Source organism: Poecilia latipinna, unplaced genomic scaffold, assembly GCF_001443285.1.
Source record: "Poecilia latipinna isolate Pla-1442-1.1 unplaced genomic scaffold, P_latipinna-1.0 Scaffold48, whole genome shotgun sequence".
Lineage (NCBI taxonomy): Eukaryota > Metazoa > Chordata > Actinopteri > Cyprinodontiformes > Poeciliidae > Poecilia > Poecilia latipinna.
Window position 1 is genome coordinate 603,787 of NW_015112664.1, and position 17,945 is coordinate 621,731.

Consider the following 17,945-nt stretch of genomic DNA (forward strand, 5'->3'; position numbering starts at 1 on the left):
CGCACGCACACACACACACAAAGCTGGCAGGACAAAGACATTTGTTTCTGTTTCAGCCTGAGCAGCGAGAGTGGGAGGAACTCTGGTCGGGACGAGCTTCCTGTTAGCATTGCTTTGTGACTTGAAACGGATCCCAAACCATCTAATTTGTGTTTTGACGTTAGTTAGAGTGGGAAAGAAGGGACAAGAAAAAAAAAAAAAAGAAAAAAAAAACTTTCGACAACATGTGAATCACATGGAGGACTGATGCTAAATGAGGATTTTTTTTTTTTCTCAGACAGATGGTGTGATGCTCTTGGTACAAACATCTCTATCCGGTTCAGCCACAAACCCGCCCCCTAACTTCATCTCTGTACTGCTGCACGGTGACCATACATCTTCTTTATGAGACTTTGACAGATTGATTAATCTAGTGAGCTGGACCCCACTGCTGGGAGAGCATCCCTTAGATAATGAATCACTGATGAATTACATGAAAGATTTTGCTCCAAGACATAGTAAAGTCATTTGCTTTCATGACTTTGTATACCTGTAGTGCGGCTGAAACATCATATGATGGCTCAGTATTTCTTTCTCTAGAGGTTTTATTCTGTTCTGTTTATTTATATATATATTTTTTTTCTGAGAGTAGACAGCAAAACAACTCCAGGTGGATTTTAATTTCAAGTAAATGAGATCAGCAAACTAAGTCGTTCTCCTTCTAAAATGTCGGTCAATGAAAATGAAATGGAGACCTTTTGTAATCCACGCACTTGAATAATTGTTTCCAACTTGAAGTTTTTGAGAAACAAAACTAGGTTGTTTTGTTTAACTGATGGAGGCCATTTAATACTGGATTATAAATATGTCACAGCCCCCAGTGGGGAAAGGGGTCTTCATTCAGCTCATGTGATTGTTAGATCATATAAAATATCAGGTGAACTAAGTTTTTAAATCATTGTAATTATGCTCCCTTTCTTACCTTTCAACATGGTCTGTGGCTGTTCTGTTTTTGAGTAGAGACTCTGCATAAAGTCGTGGCACACACTGGAGTTACGTAGAGCAAAAATACACTCCGATATCCAGGTTAACTTAGTCAAAGCCCTGGATCTGTGTTGTAGTTTTAGAGTTAAATTCATAGAATCCCCGCAAAATTTGTTTCCGCACCACAGCGTTACAGATTACCTGCGGAAAGAAGGGCCGAACTTCAAGAACGGAGGTAAACAAGATAAATAAATATAATTTCACATGGATAAAATGGCCCGGCTTAGTTTCAATCACGACTTTCATAGCAATCCTCTCTCTGTTTGAAGAAAAGTTGAAAGCATTATGCAGAAATAAGGTGCAGATGATTAAAACGCTTTCTTTGCCCAAGCCGTTTTTGAATTCAGCATGAACCGGAGGGAAAAAAAGTGAACAATAAAAAGGGGATTTTGAAAGATGGCAGCGATATGTACAGTAAGTCCAAACTGAATGCATAATGACCGCCATGTTAGCAAAGACGTCCATGCGCGCGCACGCACACACACACACGCAAACAGTCTCATATTAGCTCCATCACAGCTCTGGCATTCCTCTCTCCCTCTGAGAGCAAAGCTCCTATTTCAGACAGGGGAGGTGCACTTGGAGCAGACATCACCACTTATAAGTTGGCTTTCATCTGTGTGGGTGGGAGATGCCAGATACTCAGTGCTGGCACCAACACAATGAGCACTGCATAAATGCTGGCTCTCAGTTAGTGCAAAGTATTCCTTATGTTTGGCTGCTGTTGTGAGTCTTGTGTTTTTGGATTAATGATCTACCCCTGGTCTAATGAAAACAACAGAACTCTCATAGCTGACGTTTTAAGTTATTTATTTTTTTAAATGGACAAATAAGAAGTGATTATTTTCTCAACTTTCTCTCACGTTCACCCAGAAACTCTCTGAAAAGTGTATTTGGGCTGTAGATCATCTTGTGACTTATTTACATTAGTCTCACTTAATTCTTTTGCTTTAGTTATGACAACTTACTTTTTTGTGTTCGATTAACTTAAAAGTTACAAATCTTTAACTTAAAGAAACATATCCTACGTCTCAATATACAGTGAACTCAATATATTATGATCATTCAAACTCAATTTATGAAGTTTATCCAATTTAGAGTGCACGATAAAGTGAGATTAATAAGTCCGTAACTTGAACTACGACCCAGAGTGCACTCTCAAAAGTGTACGTTGTAGGTTCGATTCCCGCCATGATGACCTTAGCTGCATTTCTTTCATTACCCTTTTTAGTATCCAACTACTCTCAAAATAAAGGTTGTCTGAGCCAAAAAAAAAACTTTTAAAAGAGAGAGCCTTTATTAGTTTCATTCTTCATTTGAAACTAAATGACTTGAGTGAGACGGTGTTAAATTTGTTATTTGAATTCAATTTTAACATTTCATCCATCTGTGGTGTTTAATTAACTGAGAGATATACACAATGCACAAAATGCAGTAATACCAGAACAGAAACAATTTTTTATACATATTATAAAAATACATATTTACATTACTAAAACATCTGAAGTCTTGTTTGTTTTGTCTAGATTTCCGTGTTATACGGCTGCCGACGTTCATCTCTGTGAACAAGAATCGGCCACAAAAATCCAAGTTTAAACGTGTGTGGGATCCACGATCATGTTCAAGAGCCAATCCTGGCTGTGAACATTTTGGGTTTTTTTTTTTTTATATTGCTTTCATATTTACCTCTGTATTTATTTTAGAGCTACAGTTTGACACTCGGTCACTAATCTGATTTAAGGTCTGTGGCTGAGATGTAATATTAATGTGACACAGCTGAAGGGGTGTGAATACTTTTATGAGACACTATGTGTCTCTGTGCCCTGCAGAACTGACCACTGACCTGCAGCGCACCTCTCAGACACCACAAGACCCTTAATAGAAAAAAAACAAAAACAAAAAACAAACGGAGACAAAGCAAACATTTCTTGACCAAAAAGCTGCTGCTTTACAATTATAAAGTCTGAAAAACACCCAGCAGGTTTCTTGTTCCCAACAGAAAGAGAGGGCAAAAATATGTTTAGTGAATCTTTCAACATCTCACTGTTGGCCTCCCTCGCTTGTACTCCTGAACCTAAGTTCATTTATGGTCAGGTATAAACAACTTCATTTTCAGGAAGGCTGAACACCAACTGTAAACATCTGTGCCTTGTGGGATTTAACAAACAAGGAGCAAACTGTCAGTTATCTTAACATATCCTAGGAAAGCGAAACCAATTTATGAAAAAGCAGCCTGCTCATGTTCCAAACGGGAACATGCGTCAGTGAGTGCACAAGTTTATAAAAAAGAAAATTCACAGCATGGGTCAAACACTAAGGACGCTGCACAGTTGGGTTGCCGTTTGCTTCTGTGTGTCTAAATGGAATTTGCTGATAATCGCTGGGCTTGCTTTCAAACGAGCAATCTGATGTTGGTTTGTATTCACCGGATGCATCAATCAATTAAACTTCAGTTGTGCTTTAACGAAATAATCAGAATCGGCAGAACTGTGTCCGATTGTGTGAATATCAATTTATTAAAGATAAGATGAAAAGCAAACAGAAATCTACCACAAAGATAGGGTTATGAGCTGTGCCAAAAAGCTACGGCGATGTAAGAGAGGAAGGGGGAGAGACGTGGCACCCCACCGGTTTAGGTCGGATTATGCAACACCTGGCTTTTAGCCAAATCCCTCGAGCTGATTTTGAACAAACAGCCCCATCCTCCCCCCATTCTTCTGGTCATGAGATTGAGCACATGGCTAATAAAATTCTTGACTACAGGGGAAAAAAAATGAATAGAAATAAAAAAAATGTAATCCATTATATGGGATATCCTGGTCTAATCATGTCCTGACCGATGGCTTTTTCGATAATTGGTATCAGAGTCATTGACAGAATTAAACGTTCAAACTTTCAATACCTGTTGGGTTTATGCTGGTCGTGTGAGCTAATCTTTAAAAATGATGGCCTATTTTTTGCGCTGAACTGTATGACAAACAATGCAAATTGTTTAGTTGATCTAACAAGTCTGGGTTTTACCAAATATCACAAGGATTTTTCAGTTCAGTTATAATAGTTGCTGGGACTCCCAGTCTCTCTGCGTCATTTGACTTGCCCTGCTCACTTCGCCCATACAGTTGACTTCTACTTATTTGTGGTTAGGTATTTGCAATTTCACCTATTCACAGATTTCTCTGCGCAATGTGACTCCAAATTATTAGCAGAGTCAAATTATTTAAAAAAAAAATTTTTTGGAGACAATATCTAAAAAAAATTCAATAATGAAATATACCTATGCTACTTGACACACTATAGGCTGGCGTTTGCAAAGAACCCCATTCCAGTACCAGCATTTTTCCCCCTTTATGCTAATTGCCTGTACACCACGAATGGAGCAAAGGAAGACTGTAAGTGTTAGCTTTTGGAGCGCTAAGAAGGTTTCCATTGTAAACATGAATCCACACTGAGATATATTTAGTGTTTGAGCCATTGTAATTGTCAGGATTTGTCGATTTAAGCTTTTCACGTCACGGCCCCCTCGAACACTTGGGGGTCCATTGTGCATCCTTCAAGTTCCCAAGAGAGGCTCACGGATTTATGACACTGAAAGCAAAGCACTAAGTTTATAAAGCAGCACAACAATGTTTCTGTATGTTTTACCTGTACATGATTAACTGGAAATCCGCTGTAATGTGCTACAAGCGGAATGAACCTCTACTAATCATACAGCGCTAAAATTAGCCCAGCACTTCAACAGAGTGTTGGAAAGATTTGAAAGCATGATCAGTTTGTTTATAATAGACCTCCATGCTATATAGGAGTGAAGATGCTAATAGACAGGATTAGATGAGTAAAAAGAGAATTTAGTTTGTCCAGATCACTGGTCACAGCATCTTATATAGACCTCTGAACACACACAAACACACACGTTACCACGCAGGGGTTTCACAGCATTTCATTGTCTTTCAGCTCACTGTCTTGAATGTACTTTTCATACAATCTGTTTAGAACGTATGCTCTAGGTTCATTGAGAGGCCCTGGTTCTGTCCGACTCCACAGGTTCAAGGTAAATTTGGTAAAACAACAATATTAGACTAGCATTTGATCAAAACTTGTTTTCCGGTAATTTTGCCCTCTATCACATTTGCACCTATAAAATAATCCCTACGCATTTGCGAATTGACACATGGTGGGTAACTGTCTGACGGCACACAGCTGAGATGATCGAAAGGCGTTTGATCAGAATCGGATCAAGATGTTTGTACTGAGATTTGGCCAAAATCTAAGCAAAGAAAACACCAGGGAGTTGAACGCTGATCTCTCTTTTTTTTTTTTTTTTGGATGTAGAGCAAAGTAATTCACGAAAGCTCCACTGTTGAGGTGCTTCTAAATGAGTCTGCAGTTTTAACCTTTGTGCACGTATGTGTAATTTTCAGAGAGGAAGCTAGCTAAAAGGTCAGCTAGTTTACCTGGCCACACAAAAACAGGCTGCTGGTTTGGAGTTGAGCTGACTCATGCCACCTTAAGCAAACAGGGAGCACAGACCACAGCCTTGTCCTCAAACACACACACACACACACACACACGCACGCACGCATAGACATGCGCAGGGTTTGGGCCCCATAAGGAGCAGTGGGTCTTCACAACATAAGTATTTGCTAAAGAAAAATGGCCTTACAAGGTGAGAAATGATCAAACACACACACACACACACACATATGCACAGAGAAAGAAATTGCAAAGGTAACAAGTCAACATCTCCAAGGTCTAACCTGCCTCTGGGTTCAGCTGGTGATATTAAACGCAGTCAACACAGAACAGGAGCCATGGCCGCCAGGTGAAAAGAGATTAAACAAGAAGAAAGTAAAACTAACGTAGCCATTAAGCTGCAATCCGCCAACAAAACTTTGTTTTTCCACAGTTTGTAAAATTATTTGGGTTTTAAGGAGGGGCTGGCACTCTAACTTTTGACTAAACAAAGAAAAGGAGACTACAGTGTGAGAATGAGAGCTTTCTGTCCAGTGTTTTTTTTTTTTTTTTTTTTTTTTTTTTTTTTACGGGAAAATAATTTCCAGGAACACACACGCTGATTAGGGGGTTGGTTCACTGTCAGTCAGCGTAGAGGAAAAAGACGGACTTGTCAAATAAACAATATTTTCCCCTTTTTTCAGCAGATGCATTTCTTAGGACTGTGTTTGCAAACTTATATAGCTGAGAAAAAAAAAAAAAAAAAAAAAAAAAAAAAAAAGGGGCGACTCAGAAACCCAGAAAGATCCGGTCCAGCCGACTTCAGCGCAGGAGCTGCTACTCCACAAGTGGTGAAAATAAGGTAGAGGTGGGTGCGGTGGAGGTACGGACAAAGCGAGGAGCGCAGGTGGGAGGGGGGGGGTTAAAATTCTGGACACTGTTTTGGGTGACGGTGCTTGCTCTTTGCCATGACAACCTCAGAGCCCATTTCCTTTCACCGCCTCTTGCTGCTGTGCAGTTGCCCACCTGCTGTCACATGTCCACCTCAGGGAGAGGGGCAGCTTTCAAACACAGTCAAAGCCCAGAACATCACAGGTTTCCATGAGACATAAAACGAGCACAAACTGTGTTCTTTGAAAGGCGAGTTCACATGTTTCGTTCACATTAAAACAAAAAAAAAGTAAAATGAAATTGAAACTGTGCATTTTTACTGCAACACTTGCCTGATTGGAGGCTCTGTGAACCACAGGTCACTGTGCTTTATGTGAAAGAAATAATTTATAAAAACTGCTTTTTTCATCCGTTTCTTGAAAGTTTTCTTTTTCCCCTTTGAATGGCAAATGTGGAAATCCACACAAAAACATTTTTTTATCAGACAGATAATCACCCACATTGAGTAGGTGCGGTTGTTCTTTGCCAGATAGTAGCGTTAGAGCAAAAACTGTGGAGCTGTTGACTTTTTCAGAGGAAGTCGGAGTGTTTTCCTGGAAGAAGCAGCTGTCGGACACGGCCGTTGAATTCCAAAAACAAGGTTTTGTCGAGGCAGGTTGTAAATATCTCGATCTACCACTTTTGATTGAGACCGTTATGCGACATCCCAGTGTGACAACATCACATCGACACATTTATATTTGTGCTTAAAAGAAAAATACGAAATATACAAGATACAAACCTTTTTATTTTTTTATGGTGGTATAGTAACATACTCACAATGCTTTGAATTAGTAGCTGTACTTTTACAACATTTTTATATCTTATTAAGGTACAACCATAATATTCAATGTATGGAAGAGAACAAAACAACTCGGGGTGAATTGTATTGGAAAGAAACAAACACATTGTGCACCTGTGTACAACCCCTCTAAGTCTATTTAACAAAGCCATTCTGATAGATAAAGATATTTGCGTTCCCTAACAGCTTTGTTTCCAGAGTTCATATTTCTGTAAGTCCATCAACTAGGGCTGCACAGTGGCGCAGTTGGTAGAGCTGTTGTGTTGCAGTAAGAAGGTTCTGGGTTCAATTCTTGGCATTTCTGCATGGAGTTTGCATGTTCTCTCTGTGCATGTGTGGCTTCCTCCCACAGTCCAAAAACATGACTGTCAGGTTAATTGGCCTCTCTAAATTCTCCCTAGGTGCGAGTGTGTGTCTCTGTGTTGCCCTGTGACAGACTGATGACCCATCCAGGGTGAACCCTGCCTTTTGCCCGACACATTTGCTGGAGATGGGCACCAGCGTCCCTCTACCTGGGACTGTTTCATCCGCAGGACTGTATAAAGGGAAATCCTCTGTGTGCTGGAATGCATTTGGTCGGTAGGGTTAGTGTAGCTGGTAGTCCTAAAACAATCTCACCTTAACAATGAGGTTAGCAAAGGGCTTCCAACACTTTCAGATCCAACATGTTCTGTAATGAAGGTTGAAAGGTCAAAAAGACCGAACAGGGAAACCTCAATTAAGCCTTCCTGTTATCTGCAAAAAGTTTTTTGTTCTCGTTTCCTGGCAGTCTCAATAAATCACAGACGTCTTAGAAAATACAGTTTCCTTTGGAACAGCTTCTCACATCTCTTTGTTTCTTCTGACTTCATTTTTAAACACCTCATTGAAACTAAAAATAGCACATTTTACTTTTTCTTCAGTATGTATGAGCGAGTAGACCGGAGAACGTTTTTATTAATGAAACCTGGTAGTGATTATATATGGTGTGGTAATGAAAAGATCAGATTTTTTTTTTGTTTCCAGTGAATAAGTCATTGATCAATTCCAATCAAGCTGAAAATTGCCCAATTCCTTCCACCAGCCAATTTCTTAGCACTTCTCTGGTCCCAGAGCCATCTATAGTTTTAAACATAAAAATGCTTGAGGTAAAAAAAAAAAGTCCCAAACGGGAGACATCAGAACGCATAATTCACAAACGTCACCGCAGACATCTCTTCAGGGTGATAAAACGCATCGTGTTCGGATCAGTGCTGTTGTTTCAGACGATGGCTCCAGCTCTGTGACACAGAACAGTGAAAAGTTATCCAGCTCCATAACTCCCCATCGCATCTGGAAAAATTACTTAATTGTGTTCTCCTAAACTCAGTCTGGCACCCAGCAGATCCAGATAGGAGAAAAGAGAATCACAGTGTGAAATGAGCTGCACGCTACACTGACTTACCCACCAGCAGCCTGGAGTCAGCGCAAGATGACTAGACAAGGCAATTCAGAAGAGAGCGCCTAGGACTCTGTTTTGCCCGCTATTCTGCTTCATCTCGCTCCGTGCGCCGGGGCCTCGACACAGCCATTATCCGCAGGCCGCCGTATGTGAGAGGACATCATTACCAGCTGTCTGCAGAGCTGCCTCTTTTCCCCCGCCCCCCCGTATCTCTGCAGAAACCATCCTATCTAAAGGCCCAGCCTGAGGAGAACCAGAGCAGGGCCAAGCAACTGAGAACAGCCTCATTCCCACCTGCCACAGACACAGATAGGACTCCGAGATAGCTGCAGCCTGCCGGTGACATTCTGGCCTTTGTTAGGTTGATAATGGTGTGAGGCACATGACTCATCAACTCAGAGGTTCAGATGTTCAGGCCTCGTCTCCGTTGGAAGACTGAGTGAGATGCATATGATCACAGCAGGGCTGAGACCAAGTTAACCCTAACCCTAAACAGGCATTAACAACTAAAAAGGTGTGTGGAGTACCCATTCCAGTCATGTCAACTAATAACTAATTATATACAGTGTATTGCCACATATCTTTGATCCAACAATTGTTTTTCTTTTTGTTGTAATACAACTGGAAACTCTTATATCGTTGGGATTTTATATGATTCACCAGCGCAATATATATATATATATATATATATATATATATATATATATATAAAACAGTGAAGTGGGATGGAAATGGCAGATGGTTGTCAAACATTTTTTTTAAAAGTCTGAAAAGGACATCTTTATTCTGATTCCCATGAATAAATTCAGTTCAGCCAAATGTTCTCAAGTCACCTCTGTATAATTCAACCTTAATCTAAACCCAGCTCTACAATGAAGGCCTCAGAGGTTGGTTAGAGAATATTGGTGAACAAACGGTATCATGAAAACCAAAAATTTTGGGAGCCTTTTCAAGCAAGGAAATTAATGAGTTGTTCAATCCACCTTCCAACACCCTCAGTTACTTTACAGAGGATTCAAGTCAGTCGAGTTTCAAATTCCTGAAGGGGATCACCGTAGAAACGACCTCTGCTGCATAGTTTACCATTTCTTATTTGCTCCATAACTTATGTTTACACAGCCAGTCACTTATTAACACAGAGTCTGACCCGTGAGACGATCCCATTGAGAAGCTATCGATCATCTCTTGCATTTTAATTGTTTTCAGTAAAATTTAACTTTTCCTGTGGTGTGTACTGAGATTGGGTCCAATCCATACTTGAACCAATACAAATCTGTGCTAATCATCAATTAATGTTGTCAAAAGAGTTTAAATAAGTCCATAAATTACATATATAGGGGCAGCAGTTACTGTAAGCAATGTTAATAAACTATCAAAAACATTTTTTACATCAGTATAATTCAATATATAAATTACACATAGAAGCTGCCATCACTATTACAAGTAGTAATAATGACAACTCTGCTTAATACTTAAAAAAAAAAAAAATCACAAAAACGGTTCTTATTAATCCAGTAATCTTCTTAAGGAGGCTTTTCCATGGATGTCGAGGCTTTTTAGACCATCTCTAAAACATTTACAGAAACCTAAGGATAAGTTGACTGAAGTAGAAATGCTACCGTATCTTCTGAAGTCTACCATGTTCTCCTTGCTGGCAGTTTCTGAAGCACTAAATGTTTAGCTACAACATTCTGGATTGAAAAATATTGGTACTGGCGGATATTTAAAATCACGTGTTCACATGGGAACATCTCTACTTACTGATGCTACTGGACCTCTTGGGGGGGAGGGGGGGGGGACAGCCAATTGGAAATCATGAATCTCCAGTTGGTGCATTCCTCATGGTCGCTGGTGAAATAAAAACTAAACCAGACTGTGGCTGATAATGACTCCACACCTGTCAGCGGCCGTCCTCTGGACTTTCTGAACACCCTCTCCGTGTGAAAAGAGAGGAGCAGAGCCACGGTGTCCTCTGCTTCGTGGATGAGGACATCATGGAGGCCCGAGAGCCAAACAGCTCAATTACACAGCACCTCAACTTCTATTCCGCTAACGACAGATTGACTGGCTGAATGGAGATGTTTTAAAGGCATACACACGCCTTTCTTAGCACATCAAGTCCTCAGTTCAGCCTGACTACCTTGGTGTATGAGTGTGTGTGCTTTCCCTGTCGGGCCCTGCAGTGGACGGCGCTGACCTGCGAGGAAGAACAGAAGAGAAGAAGGGGAGTGGAAAAGCCAATTAAAAGGAAGATCACTTGTGTGTCTGCTGGAGTGTCTCTGAGAGCCTCTCACGGTTAACCTTTCCAACTGGAGAGTGAGGAAACGAGAGAGGAACGAGGGAGAGGATGGAGAGGAAAAGCCAGCCAGGGAGATCAGGCGTTTCGACTTTAATGGTCCCTCAGTGTTAGAGTGAAGCTGCTTAATTTGCCTTTCCTTCTCCGAGTTGCTTCGGGGTTGTCGGGGTGGCGTTTTGTGAGGAATAATAGAGGCCACATGGATGTGAGAAACTATTGCTGGGAACATGGATGGGATTTTTTTTTTTTTTGCCTCCTTCGCCGCCGCAACCACACGCAGAAGTGCTGATCGTTAAGGATTGTCGGCTCTGCGTGAGCCGCCAATGTTGTGAGAAACTAGAAAGCGTTTGGAGAATTGTTGCGTTGTGTGTCCACGAGTGTTTGCCATGCATCACAGCTGCAGAGGTGAACACAAATTGGGGCTAAATTAATGGTTTCAACTGTGCGTGCATGAAACAGAGAGGGGAAAGGGAGCGGGGGGGAGGGGGGTGCTCAGGGGGCTACAGAGCTGTGGCTGACAGTGTGTGGAAGCATAAATTGGGGTTAGATTAATGGGATGCAGATCTGCCTCTGTGCTCTGACCCCCATCAGGGCAGAGATGAGCTGTGTGTCTCAATTAACCTCAGCAGCAACACAGGACGGATACATGCAAACATGTACACAGAAATCAAGACGCTGCTGCCAGCAAGCTCGCACAGCGGAGCCATTCGGATCGCCTTTTGCAAACAGCGGCGCATTAAAAAGCCATTTGATGGTTCTTCGGTGTAGATTTTGTGCTCGTCTGGAAGTTTTAGTCGTGACAAGGAAGCAGGAGAATAATCCACGAGTAGCATGCCGTCTCGGCTCCCCTCTAATTGTATGCATGGCATGTAGATCCCTGCAGTGTTGCCGAAATGATTGCAATTAAAGGGACTCCCTCATCCACTCCCCCTCCACCAGTCTCCCCGTACTCACCCTCACCTCTCGAGCCCCGGCTTCATTCACAGAAGGCTCCTGCCCGCTGGTGTAAAGTGGCACCAGCCACACTGAAGTGGTCTTAATCAGTGCTGAGAGTCACAAATATCTTCCTCCCCCCACCCCCCAATTCCTGCTTTTGCATCTGATTTTTTTTTTCCAGCGTGCACAGCACCTTTCCACCTCAAGCCAGACTTGATCAACTCGCTCAAAAAAAAAAGGAGGGAAAAGTAATGCACACTTGACACGTTTCCATAAAGAGCATTGTCAGTAGCATGTTGTGATGAGGGAGCTTTTACGGTTTTTGTTCAGATTTGCCCGATTGCACACCGCCTTCATGCATTATCTGTGATTTTATTGTGAACAGCTGTGAGGCAGCTTTGTTAACAAGTGAAATCAAAGCTGCTGCAATGTGAGAGGAAAAAGAAAAGCCACTGCGCCACCCGATGGCGAGAATCGGCACTGCCGGTCCCAGCAGCAGAAGAAGTGGATGCACAGAAAGACTGAGTTTTGCATAACAATGGTTGGTTATTGATGCAAGCAAGCAAATATAATGAATTCGTGCCAGTAATGAGGGCGGTTTACGGGAAGTATTATGAATTTTGAAGCTTATTCTTTTTAGTATTAAAGGATAATCTTGGCATAAAGTCTACATCCAGCTGTCCTTCACTTCTGCTTAATGCTAAAAGATGAAATGAAACACATCTGGCCTAGTGATGACTTCAACTTTGATGTCAGCATTAATAATCATTGGATCAAGCTAAAAACCAAAGTGGAGATTTTATTTTCAGTTAGAACAATGTTGTTCTTTTGTTGCCAAGACCAAATTAGTCCAGAAGACTTTTTTTTTCTAACTATGATCATATCATTTACATGAATTTATTCATCTTGTCTTGAGAAAATGTACTGTTCTATGCTTTGTTTCAAGTAAAAAAAAAAAAAAAAAAAACCTGGGCTCTCACTACTGGAAATTGTACGAGTAAGTCAGTTGGACATCATTTTCACTTCTCCCTATTTATCTGTATTAATAAGCACTGATGGACATGCTGCCACAGTATATGCAGTTGGCTCAAATGCAATTCTAGGATGTTACATCTAGTCTTCAGAAAAGGTTTTATCTAGTTCCTAGATCATGCACAGCATTTGGCAAAACTGATTTTCAAACATCGGTTCCTTATGAACTTACATTAATTATCCTAATCTTGTCATATTATTAAAGATCCTCTGAAAAGAACCATGTCTTTACTTTTCTTACATTTTTAGTAAATAGGATTTTAATTTTGTGTTTTGTGTGTTTATGTATATATGTTTAATTTTTAATTTTTAATTTTTTTGCTTATCTGATCTCTTGGACAGAAAAGATATCATGTTAGAATATTTTATTGCAAGTTACTCTGGTACTTTGCCTATTTCAATGGAAATCCATGTGTACTGTAATTGTGAAACAAGTACAGTAGTATTATTTATTTACAAAAATAACTCTGAAAATTGTCCTACACATGTGTTGAGCCTGCGTGTCTCTGATAGCCCTCTATAAAACTAAGGTGACATGGAAACAGGAATAAGAAAGCTGGCCCAGAATTGACAGGAAGATGAATGAAGCGATTCTTCTCGAACCGTTTTGGGCGCTTCAAAAGACTTGAGACTTGCAGAAGTTCCCTTTTGAGAAGGACTACGGCACCAAACGTACAGTCCCGCGTACGATGCTTTGAGAATGCTTGAGAATGGCCCACACGCTTCTGCTCTGAGTTATATTTATCAGTACAAAAGTTAAGTAGGTTGAGTACAAAGAAACAACAAACTTCACAACTTCACAGAGTTTTATGTGTAAGAAGACTTTATGTGAGTCTACCACATCAACTACTTGTAAAATACATAGAATTGTGTGTTTGTGATGAGACAAAAAAAAAAAAAAAAAAGGTAAAAATCTACGAAATGTTAGTTAGGTCTTCAACAGTCATGAAGAATTTTTATACCCGTTTAAAGAAAAAATAAACATCATTGTTAAAAGCTTATTAAAATAATAGTAGATGACTCTCAGAAAATAGGAGTGTGTGCTTGCTGGCCTGCCTCCCCAGTTCTGTGAGGCTGGCCCTCTGACTGGCCCAGATGTTGGCTAATTAACACCGGTGTTAAAGACGCTCTTCATCTGGATGATTAAATAATCAAATAATTAATTCATTAAGCCGGGGCCTGCTCTGCCTCTTATGATCTCTGGCACACAGCCTGACTGGTTGGAAAGAAAAAAAAAAAAAAAAAGGCTGCGCAGGGTGGTGAGCAGACTGCTGAAAAATGAGGAAAAGGCCAGAGTGACAACAGAAGAAGTCACCATATTGGTTTGGAAAAGGTTTCAGGATCAGACTTAGAAAGCGTTGCAAAACATATTCTCCACCCTATGACCTTTTCATATTGAGTAATGTTACAACCATAAACTTCATAGTATGATATACGTGTAGTGTGGTAAATAAAAAACACCCTTCTTCTCTTTGCACATAGAGTCTGGACCCTCAGTTATTGAGAAACGATTGTTTGCTGCAGACATTGATTCTGTTGGGGTTTTCAATTTGACCCCATCACAAACGTTTGACTGTGACGTACGTAACACACCAGCTCAACTGTGAAGGAAGCTACGTTAAAATTGATGTCAGTGTTCAAAGCTTCTCTTTCTGTTCACAGATCGAAATGTCACCCTTAGAAATTGAGCTAAATGACAGAAAGCCCAGACAGAGCACTGAAGGGAGATGAGAATCAAGCGGAATCAAACATTTCATTTAAAAATACACTCCAGTGTGTGGTCGTAGCGGGGGTAATTGTGCAAAAGTCGAAAAGGGCGTGAATACTTTTGCAAAGCATCGTGCATCCGTCACGCATGCCACGTGCGTTTTGGGCAAAGTGAAGCGTCAGACGGCGAGAGATTTTGATGTTTGGTATAATCCTACTCCAAACTTAGACATGGGCTGCAGGATTTATCTGTTTTATTATCTTCTGAGGCAAATGAAATTAAACTGACAGTGGAAGAAAAACTTCTTTTGTGCGTGCAGAAGCATCATCTCTCACAACTCGGAGAAAACATTATGCTACCTTCCCACAGCCTCGCTGCGCGGGGAGATTGATCAGGGATATGAGATGAAGCGGGCCAGCAAACGGCAGGTGAGACACAGAAAGATGAGGAAAGTGACAAAAGAGGTTTTTATCATGCTTATTTCCACTGGTGGAAGGTGGTGCCATCACCTGGGCAGGGTGGGTGGGAGAGCGCGGGGGGAGAGGGGGGCTTTCTGAGATTGAGTGGAATGGGTTTGGCATGCGGCACCTTCAAACAAAGACATGTAGCTTGCATTCGCTCACATTTACACACTCTCTCTCGCACACGTCTGGGCTTCCGCAGCCCTCATTTTAAACACTCCTTTAGCCATAATCATTTTCATATAATTCACTTTCATACAATTCCTTCTCCTAATCATTATCAGGCCCACTAACGTCTTAATGACTTCATAAATTTAAGCTATAAAAAGTAATGGAGAAAGACAAATGAGATAATTAGGAATAAATCTTAGTGGAAAGCCATTTATCAAAACATGGAGAGGCCCTGAATATTCCCCACCATTAGGCTCTGCTGTAATTAACACGGGCTCTCAGTTATGAAGGAAACCTGGTAGCAGAGATATTAAGATCCAAAAGCCTCACTGTTATTAAATTGACCGATGAATCTGCGACGTATAATATGATGTGGATTATTAGGATCCTTTTTAATTAAAAAGAGCGTTAGGATTTTTTTATATATATATTTAAATTTTTAACGCTTTAATGGTGGCTTGAACTCATCTCTCTGCGGTTATGGGGCAATGAGACGGAGGAGAGGGGGGAAGAGAGCAAAGCAGAGGAGAGGAGGAAAATGAAACAGAGAAAGTGAGTGAATGAGTGCGTGAGAGAGAGAGAGAGAGAGTGAAGTTGCAGGGGTACAGAGAGGAGTAATATCTCGCACTCGTACTTTCATATTTCCCTTTGGTAGAGACTGTGTAAGTACATGAGAGGGAATGGTATTCTAATTTAGCAATCTCTTAACGAATGCGTATAAGGACTAATGCATACACAGACAAGACACTGTTAATTTGTATAATCTTTGAAAATGTAGAATGGTTTGCCCTGATTAGTAAGAGTGTTTTTCCACATTAAAACTATATTTCCACACACTGTGTCCTCATTTACTCTCTCTTTTTTTTTTCTCCCCTTCTGAAACGCACTCACATGCATTATCTTTTTCCTTTGTCCTTCCAGAACTGTCAGCCTCCACAGCCTCAAAAGGATGTCATCGAAAAAGTCAGGGATTTTCCTTTTTCTTCCATCCCTTTAACCTTCAACATGGTTCAGCCTCTTCAACAATGGACCCCCCTTTAAGATTCATTAGATCGCCATTGATTTTCATTTCTGGCCCCGTTCAAATTGTACTTATTCCGTCTCTCTCTCTCTCTCTCTCTCTCTCTCTCTCTCTGTGTGGCTTAATTTAAAGAGATAAAGTGTATTGTGTATGCAAATTCAAAAATCGCATTGTCCCACGAAGCAGCGAAGGGAAATAAAGCCTTTCCAAACTCTGCACATGTCTAGGTTTTGATGAAAATATTTCCAAGCTAATTAATTATTTTTGAATAAGATTTAGCTATTTAACCTTGAAGTATGGGATGCTGAAAAAAAAATGACTTAATCACACTTTGACCACTTGATTAACATAAGAGTGTCCTTTCGAGCTGCTCTTCCTGTCTGGAAAAACAAGAAGGAAGAGGTCTAGTTAGTGCTGGGTTTGGACATACAGAATCTGTAAATGATTTTTTTTTTTTTTTTTTTGAGGGTAAAGAAGTCGACGGCCTCATGCAAATTATCTTCATATAAATGACATGCCAACCTCCAATCGCTGACCAATTAATGACCTTCGGGGGGAACTTGTGACACATCAACCGCACTAATTTATACTTGACAGGTCCCCTGGTGCGTGCCGGCAAAGTTCACATGTGTATATATATATTTATATATATATGTGTGTATGTGTGTGTGTGTCAGATCTCCTCCTGCACCAGTTGAGCTTATTGCTATGGAAACCCAGTTGTGAGGGGTCATGTCATTTCAGTGAGCATCCTCATCCCAACACACGCTGTGCTTTTTATTCATTTAGTGTTTTAGGCAACGCATGTCCAGAAGAAGAATTTACAGTCCGAGCTTTGACCAGACAAAGCGTGAGCCAAACTGACACGTTTGGCATGTACAAACTCGGACGAAGCACATACGGGTAATGCAAAGTTTGTACCCATTGTTTGGTCTGGATCTGGATCAAACTTGTCGATCTGGACCTGGTCCGCAGAAAAGGTCAAGTCCTTTGTCTGTAACTGCTTGTCCTTGTGCGGTTGCTGGGCGCGCTGGAGGTCATCAGGCGAGAAGCGGGGTACGCCCTGGACGAGTCACCAGCCCCATTACAAGTGTATCTCTGGGTTCAGTTTTCCTGAAATATTCATTTTAATTGCATCTGACAGACTTAATATTATTATTTTACATCTGCATTCATTAAAACATCCACTGTCATCTGAAAAGTTCATTTAGATACTGCTACATTTTCTCTTTTTTTTTTTCATGCACATTTTTTGAGTCACCAGCAGGCACATCAGACTCTATGTGCATTTCTGTGAAACACAGCGAAAAAGAATGGCTCAGTGGATTTGGCTTGAAAATCACAACCTCTTTTACCCGTGATAAGTGAGACACTTAATGCGTAGTGCTTGTTTATTTGTTTTTTTATTATTTTATCTAGTGCGTGTTTGCTCAGGGTATAAGGTCTGAGAAATGCTCCTTCTGTAAATTTTTTTCATACTTGATTACACAATTAAAACAGCGAAGACAATGTCACAAAATAGCATTAAAACAATTATCCTGGCACCTTTGCAAACGTCCCTGTGAAATGATTGGTGAAGATTTTTTGTTTCTTCAGGCACCGATGGTTCAGATTATGTGCTATTAGATAGATTAGGACATTTTAGCAAAGCAAAACTTCCCACCTTCTGAACTACAACATAATCAAATTCATGTCA